Source organism: Nyctereutes procyonoides, unplaced genomic scaffold, assembly GCF_905146905.1.
Source record: "Nyctereutes procyonoides isolate TBG_1078 unplaced genomic scaffold, NYPRO_anot_genome, whole genome shotgun sequence".
Taxonomy (NCBI): domain Eukaryota; kingdom Metazoa; phylum Chordata; class Mammalia; order Carnivora; family Canidae; genus Nyctereutes; species Nyctereutes procyonoides.
In genome coordinates, this window is record NW_026575121.1 from 24,293,700 (window position 1) to 24,313,149 (window position 19,450).

The following is a 19,450-nucleotide window of genomic DNA, read 5'->3' on the forward strand; positions in this document are numbered from 1 at the left end:
ATGTTTCTGTGCCAGTACCATACTGTCTTGATGATTACAGCTCTGTAATAGAGCTTGAAGTTCAGAATTGTGATGCCACCAGCTTTGGTTTTCTTTTCCAACATTCCTTTGTCTATTCCAGGGCTTTTCAGGTTCCACACAAATTTTAGGATTGTTTGTTCCGGCTCTGTGAAAAAAGTTGATGATATTTTGTTTTTGTTTTAAAATTTTATTTATCCATTCGTGAGTGACACAGAGAGAGTGGCAGCGATATAGGCAGAGGGAGAAGCAGGCTCCTTGCAGGGAACCTGTTGTAGGACTTGATCCCGGGACTCCAGGGTCACGCCCTGAGCCAAAGGCAGATTCTGAATCACTGAGCCACCCAGGCGTCCCAAGTTGATGATATTTTGACAGGGATTGCATCAAATTTATAGATCTCTCTAGGAAGCATAAACATTTAAACAATATTTGTTCCTCCAATCCATAAGCATGGAGTGTTTTTACATTTCTTTGTGTCTTCTTCAATTTCTTTCATGATGTTCTATAGTTTTCTGAGTACAGATCTTTGCCTCTTTGTTTAGGTTTATTCTTAGGTCTCTTATGGTTTTTGGTGCAATTATTAATGGTATCAGCTCTTTAATTTTTCTTTCTTCTGTCTCATTATTAGTGTATAGAAATGTAAATAATTTTTATGTATTGATTTAATATACTACCACTTTGTTGAATTCCAGTATGATTTCTAGTAATTTTGGGGTGCAGGATAGGCAGTGCTAAGAGTGAAGTACATAGCAATACAACCCTTTCTCAAGGAAAAAAAAGGCCTCAAATACACAACCTAACCTTATACCTAAAAGAAGAACAAATAAAGCCTAAACTCACCAGAAGAGAATTAATAAAGATTAAAGCAGAAATAAGTGCAATAGAAACAACAACAAAATAATAGAACAGATCAATGAAACTAAGAGCGAGTTCTTTGAAAAAATTAGTAAGATTGACAAACTCCTGGCTAGACTTATCAAAAAGAAAAGAAAAAGAACCCAAATAAATAAAATCATGAATGAAAGAGGAAAGATCACAGCCAGCACCAAATAAATACAAATAATTAAGGACATATTATGAACAACTATGTGCCAACAAGTTAGGCAATCTGGAAGAAATGGATGCATTCCTAGAGATGTATAAACTATCAAACCTGAAACGAGAAGAAATAGAAAAAACTCAATAGACTCATAACCAGCAAAGAAGTTGAAGCAGTAATAAAAAATCTCCCAAAAACAAGAGTCCAGGGTCAGATAGATTCCTAGGGGAATTCTACCAAATATTTAAAGAAGAAATAATACCTATTCCTCTGAAGCTGTTTCAAAAAATAGAAATAGAAGGAAAACTTCCAAACTCTTTCTATGAGGCCAGCATTATCTTGATCCCCAAACCAGACAAAGATCCTACGAAAAAGGAGATTTACAGACTAATATCCCTAATGAACATGGATGCCAAAATTCTCATCCAGATACTAGCAAATAGAATCAAACAGTACATTAAAAGTATTATTCACCACAACAGAGTGAGATTTATTCCTGGACTGCAATGTTGGTTCAACAACTGCATATAAATCAATTTGACACATCACATTAATAAAAGAAAGGAAGAAACCATATGATCCTCTCAATAGATGCAGAAAAAGCATTTGAAAAAGTACAGAAAGATTTCTTGATTAAAACTCCTCACAGTGTAGGGATAGAGGGAACATACCTCAATATCATAAAAACCATGTACAAAAAGTCCACAGGTAATGTCGTTCTCAATGGCGAAACGACTAAGAGTTTTTCCCCTAAGGTCAGGAACATGGCAGGGATGTCCACTATCACCACTATTGTTAAACATCATACTAAAAGTCTTAGCATCAGCAATCAGACAATAAAAAGAAATGAAAAGCATCTGAATAGGCAAAGAAGTCAAACTCTCATTCTTCTCATTTACGTGATACTCCATGTGGAAAACCCAAAAGACTTCACTCCAAAGTTGAAAAAACTCATACAGGAATTCAAAAACTTGTATTTTAATCCAAACCTCACACAATTTTAAGATTTACTCAAAATGGTACTTCAATGAAGAAGCAATCTCTACAACTAATGGAAGTGGAACAATTGGCTTTCTGAATACAAAAAGGTTTAGATACTTTCTCACACCTTATACAAAGCTTAATTAAAAGTGAATCATAAACCTTTGTGTGAAATCAAAAACTGTAAAGTACATGAAAATAATCTGTGTGACCTTAGGTTTTACAATTAGTTTCTAGATATTTATTCATTATCATAATCTATGTTTATATAGGAGATTGCTTTTATTTGAAGACATGACATGATGACTAATCCACTAACAATAACAATCTATTATCTAGTTCTAAATAATTTAACAAGTAAAAAACTGTTCACTTTAAAAATTACAGATAAACACAATGTATAATACTCTTCACTACAATATCCAGCTACACAGCACCCATAAAGCCTAGCATCCCAGGAAGCAAATAGAACACAAGAGCAGTCTTCCAGTGATCAATGCATCAGATCTACATTATCAACATGGATTAATCTAACAACAATGAAGTTTAGAGAAAAAGGAGACTTGAACAAAATATATGGAATAATTTGCAGTTAATATATATATTAACTGAACAATTTTGTGTAGGTAGAAATATAAAATATAATATATATGAACTATGTAGAGCTATATGGCAATGATAAATCCCAAAATCAGGATAGTGGTCATATTCTTTGTAAGAGAGAAATATGTCCCTCATGACAAAGAGTTTTGATTTTATTCATATTTTATTCCTTAAGCTAGAAGAAAGATACACAGTTGTCCAGTAAAATATTCTCAGTAACTTTTATCAACTTGAAATGCTGTATAATAAATATGGTAAACTGTATGTCCCTTCACATTTAGCATTACACATGACTACTATTTGGAGAGGTTAAATATGATCTAAGATTGACATCCTTGTTGATCAGAACCCGAGTCAAGTTTTGGAAAGCAGACTTAGATCCCCTTCTAGAGGAACTTTTTTTTTTTTTTTCCAAATTGAGGGCAGTGGGTACACAAGAGGACTTTCAGGTAATATAGAGCAGGTAAGGTAAAATGCAAATATGACCATTAGTCATTCCTTTCTTTATATCTTTGCTCTTTGGCAATACTCTTACATACTAACTCTTAGGTTGGCTATGGGAAATACCATGAGCAAAGGAAAGGTGGAAAACATAAGCCAAGGAAGGATATAGCAGCATTTCTCTTGTGTTTGAGACCTTTCTACCATTATGTCGTTAAGCCTGAGCAAGCCTGTTTCATCAATCTGATGCCCTGCTGGTAGATGCTGACAGACAAGTGAGCACCAATACATGATTGAGCTTAGTTCTAAAACACCAGAAAAAATTCTCAGCCAAGTCCAGCCAATTGACAAGCCACAAACTTATAAGCTAAATAAATGATTGTTGTTTTAAGACATTAGATTTGAGGCAAAACGTTTGGGCTCCAGTAACTGTTATGCATGAAAAACTAACTTACAGAATATAAAATAATAAATGTGATAGGCTAATGAAAGAAAAAAAATTACTGAAAAGGGATCATAGTCCTAAATGTAAAAACTAAAACTATGCATCTTCTATAAGAAAACAAAATTTTTGTGACATTAAGTTAAAGAGTTCCTAGATAAAACATCAAAAACATAATCCACAAAAAAATTGTTAAATTGGACTTCATTAAAATCACTGCAAGTGATAATATTAAAGGAACAAAAAAGATGAACCAAGCCCGTGAAAAAATGTTTGCAAAACCATATGTCTGATAAAGTACTTGCCTCCAGGATACATAAAGAACTCTCAAACTCAATAACAAGAAAAAAAATTAATGGACAAATGATCTAAACAGATGTTCCATAAAAGAAGATACATGGATGAAAAATGCTCAACATTATTAATATTTAGGAGAATAGAAGCTAAAAGCACAATGAAATACCACTACACATGCATTAACACGGCTGATGGAAATGTGAAACGGTCTATCCATTTTGGAAAACAGTTTTACAATTTTACTTCTCAAATGACTCAGCCATTTCACTCCTATGTATTAACCCAAGAAAAATAAACAATATATTGATATAAAGCCTTGTACATGAATTTTTATAGTAGTTTTATTTTGTAACAGCCAAACACTGGAAACCACCCAAATGTTCATTAACAAGTGAACGGATGAACAAATTGTAGTACTGTAGTTCCCTTTAGCTGTGGAAGATATGATCCAAGACCTCCAGGGGATGCCTGAAACCATGGATATCCTTAACTCTCTTTCTGTCGTCCTATACAGACATACCTACAATGAAGTTTAATGTATAAACCAGGCATGGCAAAAGATTAACAAAATAACCGATGATAGAATATACCGTAATAAAGGTTGTGTGAATGCTGTCTCCCTCTCTCTTAAAATAACTTATTGTTCTGTACTCACTCATCTTTTTATGATGATGTATGATGACAAAATGCCTATGGGATGAGATGAAGTGAGATGAATGAGGTAGGCATTGTGATCTAACATTACCTTACTACCAGCCTTCTGACTAAATGTCAGATGGAGGATCATCTGCTTGGGTAGCTGAAACTGTTGAAAACAAAACTTCAAATCAGGCAGGGTGGGGAGTGGCTACAATGGAATACTACTCAAAAAAGGAGAGAACTATTGATATATGGAACATTATGGTTAAGTATGCCAAGTGCAAAATAATTATGTTGAGTGAAAGAAACCAGACAAAAAATAAACTCTATGATCCAACTTAATTAAAATTCTTAAATGTCCCAACTAATGATGTAGATAGATCATCAGTATCTGAGTATGGAGTAGGAGCAAGGAGAGGCAACAAGAGGAATCAGAAAAGCAGGTGATGAATATAATCATTATTCTGGTAATGGTAAGGGTTTTATGGGGGTATATATATATATATATATATATATATATATATATATATATATATGTATATATATGTATCAAAACATCAAATCGTACACCTTATGTATATGTAATTTATTCCACGTCAATTATTCATCGATAAAGCTTCTAAAAAGAGTACTTAAATGCCAGCAAAGATGATTTGGGTGAACTAACACCTATATTTTCCAAGGGCTTTAATTCAAAGTTTACTAACAAAATCACAAAGATCATAACTTAGAGAAATCGTGTTATGCGTTAATTTTTTAATTAATTAATTTTAATGTGTGTGTGCATGTTAGTATCTTTACCTTCTCAGATCAACACTCGGAAAGTAATTCAGAGATGTTATGTCAGTGTAATAAGCCAGAGGATGTATAAGTTATTTGTTTATAAAAACAAATAGTCCAAATGCAAATATTGAATCTACCATTATACTTCATAATAATTTAGATCATATTTTAGCGGGCACTTCTCCTTCCTTTCTTGTTAAAAAAAGGAAAAATTTTTTGAATTTTCACAGGTTACTTATAGAATAATTTTTTCAAGGTAACTGTGGTAACTATGGAAGCAAATTTGGAAGATATAAGGATTGTTGGTTTCAAAAGAGTTAAAACATTCTATTTTTTCCAACTTGAACTATATCCAATGAAAAGATCATTTGTAAAAGTCAGAAGGCACAAATGGAGTATTAGTGAGTGTTGAGCTTGAGTGCACACAAATTGAGCTACCTCATGCATGATATTTTTCTTTATAAATATTTGTTCTTTATATAAAACCTGGCTATTACAGTCTTGTATGGTAAAAAGGCAAAAATCTGCCAAATATTTGACTTAAAATTGAACCTAAAAAGAAGCCATGAATACTATTAATGAAAAAATATTAGTTCTACACATTCATTCCAAGTTAACTTTTAAGGCATAATGCTCATAAATGGCTTTAGACATATGGATAGGGAAATACTACACATTTTTACTTTCTGTGTCATAGAAAATTAGCTTAAGAATATTTGCTACCTACATGAAACTTTGAATACCTAAGGAACCTATCTATGACTATGATAGTGGAAAGCCCTGAGAAAATTTTCTTAAATAACAAGGAAAGAGTTATTATCTCTTTTGACAAGTGCAGATGAAGATTGTCTCCACAAATGATTAATTGAAAGGCTCAACACATCATCAGAAAGCAACCGTCTTCTCAACCGCCTTGTTTTCTTCTAGCTGCCACAGTTTCAAGCTTCAGATGCAGATAGGAAAATACCCCTGAAAGAGAAACTACCCCCTTCCTATATGTCTCTTGTGAATTAGTGAAGAAATATTGACCCTATACAAATTAGATCGATAGAATTAGTCAACTATGGCAATAAGAAGGGAATGCCTTTTGAATAGGATACCTCCAAATGTGTGCTACATATATGTATAGTCTCACTTTAAGTAAATGCTAAAACTACTGAGTATTCCAAATATAAATCAGTAGACTTAAAGTGATTTTCTAGAAAAGAATATACTTACATATACTGTTTTGAAGTGAAAATATGTAAAATAGATTGGGGAGGAAAAAGTAAAGATTATGGAAGACTGAATTTATACTGTTGTATTACTAATGGAAAAGTGATATCCTATTACCAAATGTGCTATATAACTATATTTTATTTATAAAATCAGTTACTTTGAAAAAAGAATGTATTTTATTAGGTGCAAAAATTGCCTATAAAATCCATTAGGTAAATTAAATTTATCTATTATTTACCTATATCTATCTATCTATCTATCTATCATCTATCTATCTATCATCTATCTATCCATCTATCTATCTATCTTCAGTGGAAAGAAAGAAATAATAACATTATCACACTAGAACCAAAACAAAATTTAAAAAAATGAATGTTTAATTAAATCATAGACATTTTTTCATAAAGTTTTTTCTTAAAATACTTAAAATTTACAGAAAACTTGTAAAAATAGTACAGAGACTTCTCATATAATATATACCAATTTTGCCTAGTTATTACCATTTTACATTAGTAAAATACATATGCTAAATTAATGAACCAATACTGTTATTATTAAGTCCATACTTACTCTCATTTATTTGGATTTTTTACCTGTTGCCCCCTTTCTGTTTCAGGATCCCATGTAAGATATCATATTTCATTTAGTCTTTTTGTCTCCTTAGGATCCTCCTGGTTGTGACAATTTCTCAGACTTTCCTTATTTTGGATGACTGATAATTCTGAGGAGTTCTGGTTAAGTATTTTGTAGAATGTCCCTCAATTGGGATTCATCTAATCATGATTACACTGGGATATTGGTTTTTGTCTCATCACATCATATCAAGGGCACATACTATCAACATGACTTACCACTGTTAATGTTAACTTTGATCACTTAATAGATGTAGAGTCTTTCCCTTGCTGTCCTGTCCACTACTCCCTTAATAGTGTATTCAGTAAACAACTTCTTCTTCATCGTCTTCTCCTTCTTCTTCATCATCGTCTTCTTCTTCTTCCCCTCCTCCTCCCCTCCTCCTTCCCCTCCCCCCCTTTCCCCTCCCCCTCTTCCTCCCTTTCCCCTCCTTCTCCTAATCCAGTAAACCTCTATTTCCTTTCTTCTGCCTTGGTTGAATTCTTTCACCACTGTGCTTCCCACCTTCCAATCAATAAGGTGGCCCCACAGTAGAATAGTGTTTCTCAGGTTTCTTCATTGTAAAAAGACCCTTTTATCTCTCTTCCAAACTATGCTTTCTGGCAGGAGGTCCTTATGCATGGCCACACTTAAAGAATGGGGTGTTATGATTAATTTCCTTGAGGGTAGATTAATGACATGAATGATGTGGAATTCTACATGAGAGATTTATATATTCTTGGTTATTTATTTAATTAGTAATTAATTTATATCAACAAATTCCTACATTTTTTAGTGTTTCAAAAAAGGCTGGAGAGTTAAGAAAATTTTGGTTTACATCATTTTATTATTTTTAGTAGGCTTACATGTCTTTTTAACAGTTACCGAAAGAAATGGATTTTTACTGTACTTTGGACTTTTGCTACCCTCAAATTATTTCTTATTCTAATATGTGCCATGTTACTGGCTTCCTGATCCCTCTCTCTATCTCCCATTTAGAAGAAAATCCTGATTGTTCTCTAAAAAACCATAGCAAATCAGTTTTAGGAAATAGAATGACAAGCTATGCCTGGAAAATTCTATCAACTTAGAGCTTATTAATAAACTATGTCATACATGGATTCCAGCCATAAGAAAAGCATAGTTTATGTTTTTTGAGCACTAAATATATCTCGGAGTTTAAGGGCTGGCTCACTGTTAAAAAAGTCAGGGAAATATTTATGCAAGGACCAATGAAAAGGTAGTTGCAAAAATAAAGGCCATTATTTTTCTAATTCTATCTGCACACCTTTTTCTTTAAAAAATCCAATGGCTATCAGGTCAGAACTAAAAATTTCAGTAGTTTTCATTTACCTAAATTGTTTTAAAGCTAATATTCTCACATATCTATCATTTGGAAAGAACAAGGAGTTATTTGCTGAGAAAAATCTTGACTTTTTCTGAACATTCCCTTGACCCACATTCATGCACAGGTGTTTAACTTACTTGACTTTAACCATAAAATATACCCCTTCTCTTCAGAATTTCATAACTTAAAACTCTGTCCCTAGTTTTTTTTTCCTACTCCTAGTACTTGCTGTAGGGTTTAGTCTAACACAGGCTGTCACTCAAGACTCAAGGAAATTTAGGTTATGAGAAAACACATAGTTATACAAATTATCCAAACTTCTACTGTAAATAACAGAGTTTGTCAACTGGTATGCCAAATATACCACAAATATGCTCATTTGGCCATTACAAAATTTAATACTTTAGGATAACTTTAGGTGGAACATGTTGAGTTCAGCATCAGTAACACCAATTACTCTCTCTCTCTCTCTTTTCTTTTTTTTTAAGAGAGAGAGCAGAGGTGGGGGATCGGTGGAGGGGCAGAGGGAGAGAGAGAGAATTTTAAGCAGGCTCATGCACAGTGGGGGGCCTGAACTCACGACCCTGAGATAATGACCTGAGCAGAAACCAAGAGCCCAGCACTTAACAAACTGAGCCACCGAGGCACCCCAATACCAATCTTTTAAGTTAAATGTACCTTCAACCCAAATGAGTTTTATCCCTGAAATTTAATATTTTATTGTTTGATGCATGAAATTATTAGTAATCTGTGTGTCTGGGCATATCATTTGAATTTGAATCAGTAGACAAAAGAAATAGTTCCATAATTCATTATTATATCCACTTTTGGCATATCAGTATAGATGTCTGAAGTATATCATATAGTGTTTTACAAATATTCAAATATTAAAAAAATTCTTCTGAGATTTTAATATTAGAAACCTGTGTTTATGTTGAGCAAAATATGTTTTTATTGTATAACATAATTGATTATGCTTCCTTTTTTACCTTGGTGGATAAGAAGCTAAAGCAAATTGGTATGTAATCTCTATGAATACAAACAGAATCTTAAGACTCTTATGGTGTAAATCATACCAGAGGTGTTATAGATTTGAATTTGAATGCCTCTTTCAAGTCTTTTTTTACTTGAATTTCAAAGCCTTATACATCATAGATACTTAGGCACAAAATTAAGACCAAATCAGTCTTGTGGCTTCTGTAAATGATTTTTTATATTTGTTCTTCCTTTACTGTTCCATTTCAGTCAGAAAAATAGAAGGGGAATTGAAAAGGATAAGTATAAGAAAATATAACTCCTTACCAGACCGATTTTACAGTAACATTATGGAGAAGTATGTTCTTATAGAAATAAGTTGAATTGCAGTCATCAACAAAGTTGCTCTATCTTGGGTTGCTTAAAGATTTTTGCACTGACTTGGACGGTTGTGATGTGAAAATCAAAAAGTCTGCAGTTTTGATATTTTATCATCTGTCAATCTGCCCAGTTTGAGAGTTCAACCATCCAACCTGTGCATGAGGCTATACTACCCACTTGCTCTGCACTTCCAGGCTTCTGAGTTGCCAGATGTTGTTTTTGTTTGTTTGTTTAACAATTTTCTTTGGAGCACTAGTCTGGCTCTCAAAATATGATTAATATATTATCTTATTCCTTTTCTGGTATCATTTTGATGATTTTCAGAGATGTACCACTTTCATTTTCTGGCTACAAGCATTCATATTTTTCTTGAAATCTTCACTTCCAACAGCCCATAATCATAATCAATATTTCTCAGCCTTGAAATAGTTACAAAGTGTTATTGTAGGAATATACACTTAACTCTCAAATACATGTCAAAACACTACCCTACAGGTTATTAATGACATTTCTCTCTCTTACATATTTTACTGTGAAGCCATTTTGAGCCATTTTGTGACATGACAAATTTAAATTAAATACATATCAAAAAATGAGGTTTGTGCTTGAGGTTCTAAATATATTTTCTTTAACTTAACTTGATAAATAAAATAATAACTTGTAAAAAATTTTTAGAATGTCCATTATATTAAAATGCTCATTTATCAGTTAGTAGACTATATTATAGCTATATTATAGTCCAGGAAAACACATTAAAATTATTAATGACATATATTTCAAAGTACTGTTTACAATTTGCAAACACGAATGAATCATAAAGGAAAATGTTACATGTTAAAGTAATTTTTTCAATTCTCACAAGACTGAACTTCCAATACCAGTCTAGATTTTCTTTACTGATATTCTGCAGCAGTCCCAGACCTCACTTCCCCTCCCCACCACATACACATACAATCCTGAACATTTCTCCAAAGAAGAAAAGACAGGCAGGAACAGGTATCAGACCGGCATGAATGTCCTTTAGTGAAATATCTTCTCTGGTAGAGGAATGTAAGAGGACTACAATTGTGCTGTACTGTGTCTAAGAAAGCTAAACACACAATCTAAAGGAGGCAGAGATCAAGGTTTTCCTTTAGGATATCTTGAGCATACCATCTACTTCTGGCTGATATGTTTTCCCTGTTAACGTAGCCCTTATCATCTTTCCTTTTATGAATTTCCTGTCTCCAACAAGAAGGGGAAGTCTCTCCTGAATGAAGGTGGCAAATTGGTCAAACCGGTGATTTCTGGAAGTCTTCAGAAGGGGCAGTGACTGGAGTTATTTTATATGCTTGTTTTTGTTTGTTTATTGTTTTTAGCTGTTTTTTTTTTACCACATTCTATCTGCAAAAACAATCAACTCTATCAAATTTCAAACACAAAGTTTTGAGAAATAGTCAAAACACAACTAAGGTAGTAATTTGAAAAAAAAAAATAATTTGAAAAGATGTGTATTGTTCAGAAACGTGAGGTTGGTGCTACATTTTTCCCAACTGCATGAGAAAGCTGAATGTTATAAGAGGTAACAGAGATGTGTGTAAAACATCCTGAAAATGTTAAATGTTAAACATGTAATGTTTCTTTTATTTATTTTTTAAAAATATTTTATTTATTTATTTGAGAGAAAGAGAGCACAAGCTGGGGGGAAGGGGCAGGGTGAGAGGGACAAACAAACTCTGTGCTGAGCACAGAGCCCAGTGTGGGGCTCCCAGGACCCCAGGACCATGACATGAGCGAAAGGTAGATGCTTAACCAACAGAGCCACTCATATGCACCACGTGTAATGCTTCTTGTAATTTTTACTTACATAAAAATCACAAAAAAATTAGACTTAAATTTGCAGTTATGAAACTGTGAATGTCCAAGCCTGAGGATGGTCAGTGTTTAGTGCTCTGATCATTCACAAACAATTCTCCATTTGTAGCATCTACATACATTCCTCAGGTTATTCGTGATTTTGTGGAAAAAGAAACTAATTATAAGAAAAAATTATATTTGATGGCAGTTGGTATTAGGAAAATGGAAGGTAGCAATAAGTACATATAAGCAGCATTCCCTATCATTAATCGAATAGGAAGTTGAATAACTTCAGACTTAGCACAAAGGACATTGAAATGCCATTGGGAAAACCGGACAATGCTTTCACATCCATGTAATTTTCTTTCTTTCTTTCTTTCTTTATTTATTTTCCATGTAATTTTCTTGCCCTCTATATTAAGGTATTTTCATTTTTGTTTCTGACAATAAGATATGACTAGTTGCCCATCTCAGAATATTATTGTGTGGAATGAGATAAGATATGCTGAAATAATGAATGCAATACATGAAAAAAACATAATTAATATATATCAGGCAGTAAAATTACAAGTGGGTGGTCTAACAAAATGTACCACTAAAGACATATACCAAGTTTTACATGTGAATTAGAATTCATATTGTAATATTAACTCATATAATAAATCAGATTCAAAATTAATAAATAAATGTTGACAAAATGATGAATCTTTCCTCATTTTGTCTTCAGTTTTATTTTTTTATGACAGATTGTGCAAAGGATTTGATGTAATACAGAAATACCCATTACAATTAATCATCATAATTGAGTGCTTACGATACGCTAAGCATTATGCTAAACCCACATACTTTTATTAGCTCATTTACTCTTTAAAACAATCCTCTTACTTAGACATTATTATTTTCATTTCTTAGAGTTGAATAATATTAAGACACTATAAAACTAAGTTGACCAAGATCTTTAACTATAAAATGGGGCAGCACAAGGGATATAATCAAAGTACTTGAGAAGTAAGAAATAAATACATGCCAGTTAGAATATAAGCCCAACAATTTGAATGAATACTGGGTTGAAACATCTCAGTGGGTTCTGGTTGAATATTAGTCCTGGTGAAGGCCAAAGAAAACCTCGCATATTTCTGATGTTAAATCCTACATACTACCCTATAAGTACAACAGAATCAAATGTGCAGATATTTTGGGATTAGAGTGAAAATGAAGTGACCCTAAGAAAATATAGTCAAGTAACAGATTAATGTACCAAAATACATACCATGTACTCTACACACATGCCATAGTGGTATATGATTCAGTGCCTGCCTTCCTAAGATCCAAATCAAAATGTAGGACCCAAATGACATGTAAACAGCTTCCCTAAACAATTTCTAATACCCAAAGGAAAATGTAAACAATTATAAGATTGTAAGCAATGATAAAATAAAATCCAAGCAAATATTTTAGGAAAGCAAAGTTGATTATCAGATGAGACCTGGGGGATTTTCCTTACTTGAGGACACAGAAAGTGAATGTAAAACTAAAAGGCAGAAGAGACATACACTTTCCACTACTGCTAATAAATATTGTTTCACATATCAATTTCTTTTTCAGTCTGGCAATGGAATCCCATAGCATGAAGCCAAGATGTAATTTAGTAATCATAAAATGTTATAAAATATTCAGAAAATATACATAATTTTTTATTATCTATTTTGATATAATAATTTCCCCCAACTTAGTTTATATTAATCATTGTTATGTACACACACACACACACACACACACACATACATAGGGGTTCTTGTGATAATGAAAAGGTAGAAGTAGGATGGCAATATACAGCTGATTTATATTTATTTTCATTATTTTTACTTTTTTTCCTACTGAATATATAGATTATTGCAGCATCCTATGGAAATTACTAAATCAATATTTTTAATTAATGGGTAATAATAATAGATAAAACTAATTTTTAAAGGCTCAATTTCTTAAATTGAGAACAGAAATTTTCTGTCTAGTAAAAGTTCTAAGATTAAAACTAATATTCTGATAATGTGCTTGCATAATTTATGCCACTTGAATTAAACCAGTAATAAAAATGAAATAATAATTTACTTTTAATTACAATAAAAAATGCTGAGGGGAGTTTACAATATTCAGTCCAGGCTGGCTGTATTGATGTATACTTTTTTAATATAAAGCAGAACACTAAACATCTCGGCTCCTTGTATGTGTGTACTTATTTTGTTCAAATGTTTGACAGCAAGCAGAAGCTATCATAACATTTGTTAGCATGTACTAAGACTTTAATTAACTTCAGTGGCACATAAACCTTTTTTTTTTTCTTATAAGGAAGTTAACTCTTCAGTATGATTAAAGGTTTGCCATTTGGCAGTTTAATTTTCTACCTCTTTTCTTAATACCACTGCTAGATGGACAGCTTCCTTTATTTAAACCGTGTCCTTATCAGTTCTCTACAGGACCTGACACTTTGCTAGTAAGCCTGCAAACCCATCTTTCACATTTGTTAGAACTCTATTTCCTTACGCATCAATGAACACAGTATATTTTCAAGCATGTTCGGTTAGTTGGGAGTATGTAAAAGATAAACCAGAAGGAAATTTCTATCAATCTGAAAGCAATGCTAAAATACGGTGAACTTGAGAGCATCCTTTTCAAATATATTACATTTCTTCTTATTATCACAATGTAATCATCAATTTTTTTGGCCAGAACTGAAATACTTACTGAAATAAATAAGTAAACAAATAAATAAATTCAGTATTCAGTATATGCATATTCAGTATTCAATATATATATATATATATATATATACACACACACACACACATATATGGATATGAGTGTGTGTGGTGTGCGTGTGTGTATGTATAGCTACATATATATATATATTTATTTACATATACACACAATGTAATAGCCTTCGAAATTTGCTCTGTATCATTCTCTAATGAAGAAATATTAGACTATGTCTATCAAAAGGATGTTTATAACAAAAGAAGACAACAAAAGTTATTTTATACACTAAAGTGAAAAGTCTCTTACAGGCAGAAAATGGGTTTAATTAAGTATATTGTCTTCCAGAGCCCATCACAGGGCACAGTACATACTGGGCATGTAGTAAAACTTAAAAGGCATTCAATGCATTTATAGGATAAGGAGTGTTAGGCATTACTGCGCTTAAGTCATTAGGTACCATTGCCTTCTGTGGGAACTAGAATCAATAATTTAGAAAATTGATATGAACCTCATATGAGATATACAATTATTTCTAAAGTCAGTGTAAATTTCCATTTCCTTTCCATTCCTGAGCTATGACAAAGGAAGAGGCGTGACCCAAACCTGCAATAAGCCACTACATAGCAATATGGTTGTCGATTTAAGATACCCAAACTATTTTGAGGGCATGACAGTCATAAGCCATTCCAAGGAACCTCGCCATAACTGGGTACCTTTACAAAAGGACATTGATTCAGTAGAGAAAATGCCATTAAATGTGTGTCATGACGTTTCATTCTAGTAATAGATTCATTGTCTTACTATTGATCTTTGTCAGGTTATGTTATCTCATTGATGGACTGCCTTAAGAACTTCAGAGATTCTTAAATGCTGAAAAAAAAATCTGTTCCCCCATGTAAATTCAAAGGAGACCAACAAAGTTCTTACTTGTCTTGGATGAGTCTGTCAATGCTTATTTGAAATATCAAATATGTATTCTTAAAAAATAGTTTTGGTGCCTCTGCTTTGCTTCACATAATTAGCCATAGGAAAAACGTTCATCTGTAAAATTTATAATGTAAGGGATGTTTTTTTTTTTCTTTTCTTTTTTTAAGGGATGGAATTACTACAGTTTTATACATCTCTAACTAAGTAATATGAAAGTAGAATGATGAGAAACCATAAACATATATGTAGAATCAGAGCTCTTCTCTGATTCTATTCTTCTGAGTATGTTCTGTAGAAAATTCCAGAACAGTCTTGACTTCATTATTCAAATCATAGGCTTTATTACAGATTCAACAAACACTATCTCAAGTGTCTTTCTCTTAGATGAGTAAAATACAGAACAGAGGCTTTAATACATGTAGGAAAATATTTAAAAAGCTGTTTTTAAGTCTTTTGACACTATATAAAACTGAGAATGTCATAAAGTGGACAGTGGTACACAGATCTTAAGAGTTTTTTCACTATGCCCTGTTCTAATAATTTTATTGATTGCCAAATTTGTTTAAAGGTTTATGTTATATTAATCTATATCCATACAGTCTGAATTTATACTTTATCTTCTAGTCCCTAGTGGGACTCTCTTCATGCAATGTGCTCAAATACTGTTAGCTGAATTATGGTTTGATTTTGAAAAACTGATACACAGTCATATAATTACATATCCTTTAGATTACAACCAAAAATTCAAACCTTAAATGTAAGGCACCAATTATAAAAGGGCAGTATTTTAAAACATGCACTGTTGCTTTTGGATCTTTTGCTCTCCACGAATAGCTAAGATTGTACTCAGATTTCTTGTTAAAAATTGAAAAGAAAATTCAGTGAAAAGTTTTAAAAAGAACTTTGAAACTAAACAGCTCATTAAAAATTGGAAAATTGATGTGAACCTCATGTTAGATATACAATTATTTCTAACAACAGTGTGAATTTTCATTTCCTTTCCATTCCTGAGCTATGACGATGTGTAAAAAAAATCGACCTCATGGTGCCTTCTATTTTAAGAAGCCAATTTTCATACTGTAGTAATTAGATATCATTTTTATTGTTGTATCTTAATCTTTTATACTTCTAAAAATGTTTAATTTTGTAAACACAAAGACCTGGTTTCCTTGATCTTATATTACATACATCTAGTATTAACCTTTTTATTATTATATGTTTTTCCTTTAAAAATAGTCCTATCTTCTTCAAGCTGTTTCCACCACTGTAGTCACCTCCTGGGTATCCAAGTCACTCTTCCTAGTTACCAAAAATCAAAAAACAAAAACAAAAATTAAACCCTGTAAATACGTGCTTCAGTTCTTACTGAAGCTCTACCAGGCCCCTGGTCCCACATCTTCTTATTCTAATTTGCTAGAGTAGGGGAAAAGAGGGGTAGACAGAGGAGATGTCTCCCATGACTTACCATGTGCAAATTTTACTACCTGGAATTCTTTAAGGGATAATTCCTCATTCTTCAAATCAAAATATTATTAAACCCTATAATCACTGAAGCTTATCTTAGTCAAAAATTTATTGCAAGCTACCTTACCCTTTCATTCTTTTCCTTAATTTCTAAGTTAATAAACATAAATTTGCTCCCTTTGATTCTTTCAAACCTTACAGACTTTCCGGTCTCATGGAAGTTTTTATCTGTTTAAATCATTTTAAAGTGATCTTATGTATCTCTACTGAATACTTCTACAGCTAATGGTTAACTATCAATTCTTTACATAGTTGATCCTCCTTAATTTCTCCAAAGCCTCTTAAACCTCAAAATTTAACAAAATATGACCAAATACCTGACCCTTTATGTGTCTTTACTGCTCATTCATATATTCTGTCTTCTGTGATGCAATTATTTTCAGCCTGTTACCAAGAAAAGTCTTAGAAACTAACTAGCGCACTACCTAAAATGGACACATATTCAGATACCTCCTATCATCCATTTCTGTCATTGCTCACTTGATCTCTCCTTTCTCTCTCTCTCTCTCTCTCTCTCTCTCTCTCTCTCTCTGTATTTTATTATGCCTAAGGTTCTCCTAATATTAGCTTGTAAATGATCATCTAATATTTCTATAAACTAATGATTAGAAATTTATCAGCCACCAGGGAGCTATGGACTTTGCAGCAAAGGCCAAAGTAGCAGTGGCAACTGAAAGGCCACTTTGTATCCTGTCTGCCCTCTGTAAAGCTGAGCAAATCTGGGTCGTTACATTCAGCAGGGAGCTTTGAAACACCTTCCAACTTTGTGCTGCATGATGATGAGCGTCTTTTGACCTAGTTTTGAAGCAGAGAAATGCAAGGTTGCCAGGCCATGGAGAAGGTAAGGGGTGGAATTATGCCTTTCTGTTGCTAGAAAGATCCTTAAAATGTAAGCTTCATGATTCTTCCCTTTCAAGGAAACAATAATGTGGTTATGTTTGCTATCTTCTGGCTGGGAGTCCAAAAATCCTTTATGTTACTATTTCAGGTTGTATGCAAATTGAAATTGACTAGATGTTTTAGTGGTCCTTCAGCCTGACCAAGATATAAACAGACTACTTCCTGAACTTTAGATCTTTGGTCTCTCTTTTTTCATATTATTTACTTAGGAAAATGTGTAATTATAAATTCTCTATCTGTCCCTTTGAGATGTAATTTTAAAAGTCTTTTTGCCAGTTTTACAACCCAGGAACCTTGCTCTCAAGGACTTGGAGGAATTCTCTTTGAAATGTCAACTTCAAGGATGATAGCACCCTTATTTTTGTGGGAGAATAGAAATGCAATTTGAGTGGATGCCTTGCTCTAAGTTGTAAAACTACATTATGTCATTTAGATAGGAAAAAGTCTACTTTTCTTCTAGATAAAGCCAAATAGCAAACATAGATGATCTGTGTTTTCTCATCCTAGCACCTAAAAATCTCTCCCTCCCTTTGTTTCAGCAGAATTAAATAGAGACTGAATTCTGTATCTCTCCCCTATTGCAACAGCCTTGAATACATGTTTACTTGCTTAACTTTGTCCAGTGCAATATTTGTTTTGAAAAAATATAATTTAAAAATAACAGGCAGGGACACCTGGGTGGCTCAGCAGTTGAGTGTCTGTCTTTGGCTCAGGGCACGACCCCAGGGGCCTGGGATCGAGTCCCACATCCGGCTTCCTGTGAGGAGCCTGCTTCTCCCTCTGCTCTATGTCTTTGCCTCTCTCTTTCTGTGTCTCTAATGAATAAATAAATAAATCTTAAAAAAAAATAACTGAGGCAGGAGTGCCTGGGTTGGTTAAGCACTCGACTCTTGATTTTGGCCCAGGTCATGATCTCAGGGTTGTGAGATCCTGCCCTGTAGGGCTTCTTGCTCAATGGGAAGTCTGCTTAAGATTCTCTCTCTCCCTCTCCCTCTGCCCCTTCTCTTCATGAGGGCACTTGTGCTTGCTCTCTGTCCTTACAATAAATAATACATCTTAATAAAATAAAAATAAAAATAACTGAGGCTAGGAAATGTCTGCATCCGCCCATCAAATTGCTACTTGGAAATTTAGCACTCAGAGCCTTCGAAGAGGCTTCATTTACTGATTGTTATATTAGCAAACTCCTCTCTATGAAAAGCCAAATCCTCCAGGAAGACAGATTCCTACTATTCCTACAGCCTTTTAGTTCTAGTTGCTGATCTTTACAATGCCCACATATTTCCTGATAACCAGGAAGGCTGCAAAAACACAGCTCCTTAAACTAGAGTCCCACTGCTTTGATAATCAGGCCCTGGCCTTTTTTCTTATTTCATACCATGACTGAAAATTCTAGCAAAATGAACCACATGCCATTTTTTTAAAAATATTACTTCAATTCTTACTATCTACCTTTGCTTCTATCCCAAGATTTTATTATAATGTCTCCCCTTACCACAATAATCTTGAAAATTATTAAAATGTTTCAAAAGAATGTGAACCCTGATAATGCTCTGAACAGCAGGTTTATGCTTTACAACACTGTATTAATGTGTCACATTATACTGTACTTATTCTGTCATCTAATTCTTCTCCACTTGGACTACGAACTTCTGGAAGGTAAGGACATCTTATTCATTAGTTTGTTCATCAAGGATATAGCTGATACTCACATACTTAGAAACATCCAGCG

At 33.1% G+C, this 19,450-nt stretch overlaps 1 protein-coding gene across 2 annotated transcripts in view; it reads right to left on the bottom strand.

Moving 5' to 3' along the window:
- The window catches only part of KLHL1 (kelch like family member 1), a 363,304-nt gene that overhangs the window by 202,090 nt on the left and 141,764 nt on the right, over positions 1-19,450 (bottom strand). The window lies entirely within an intron of this gene.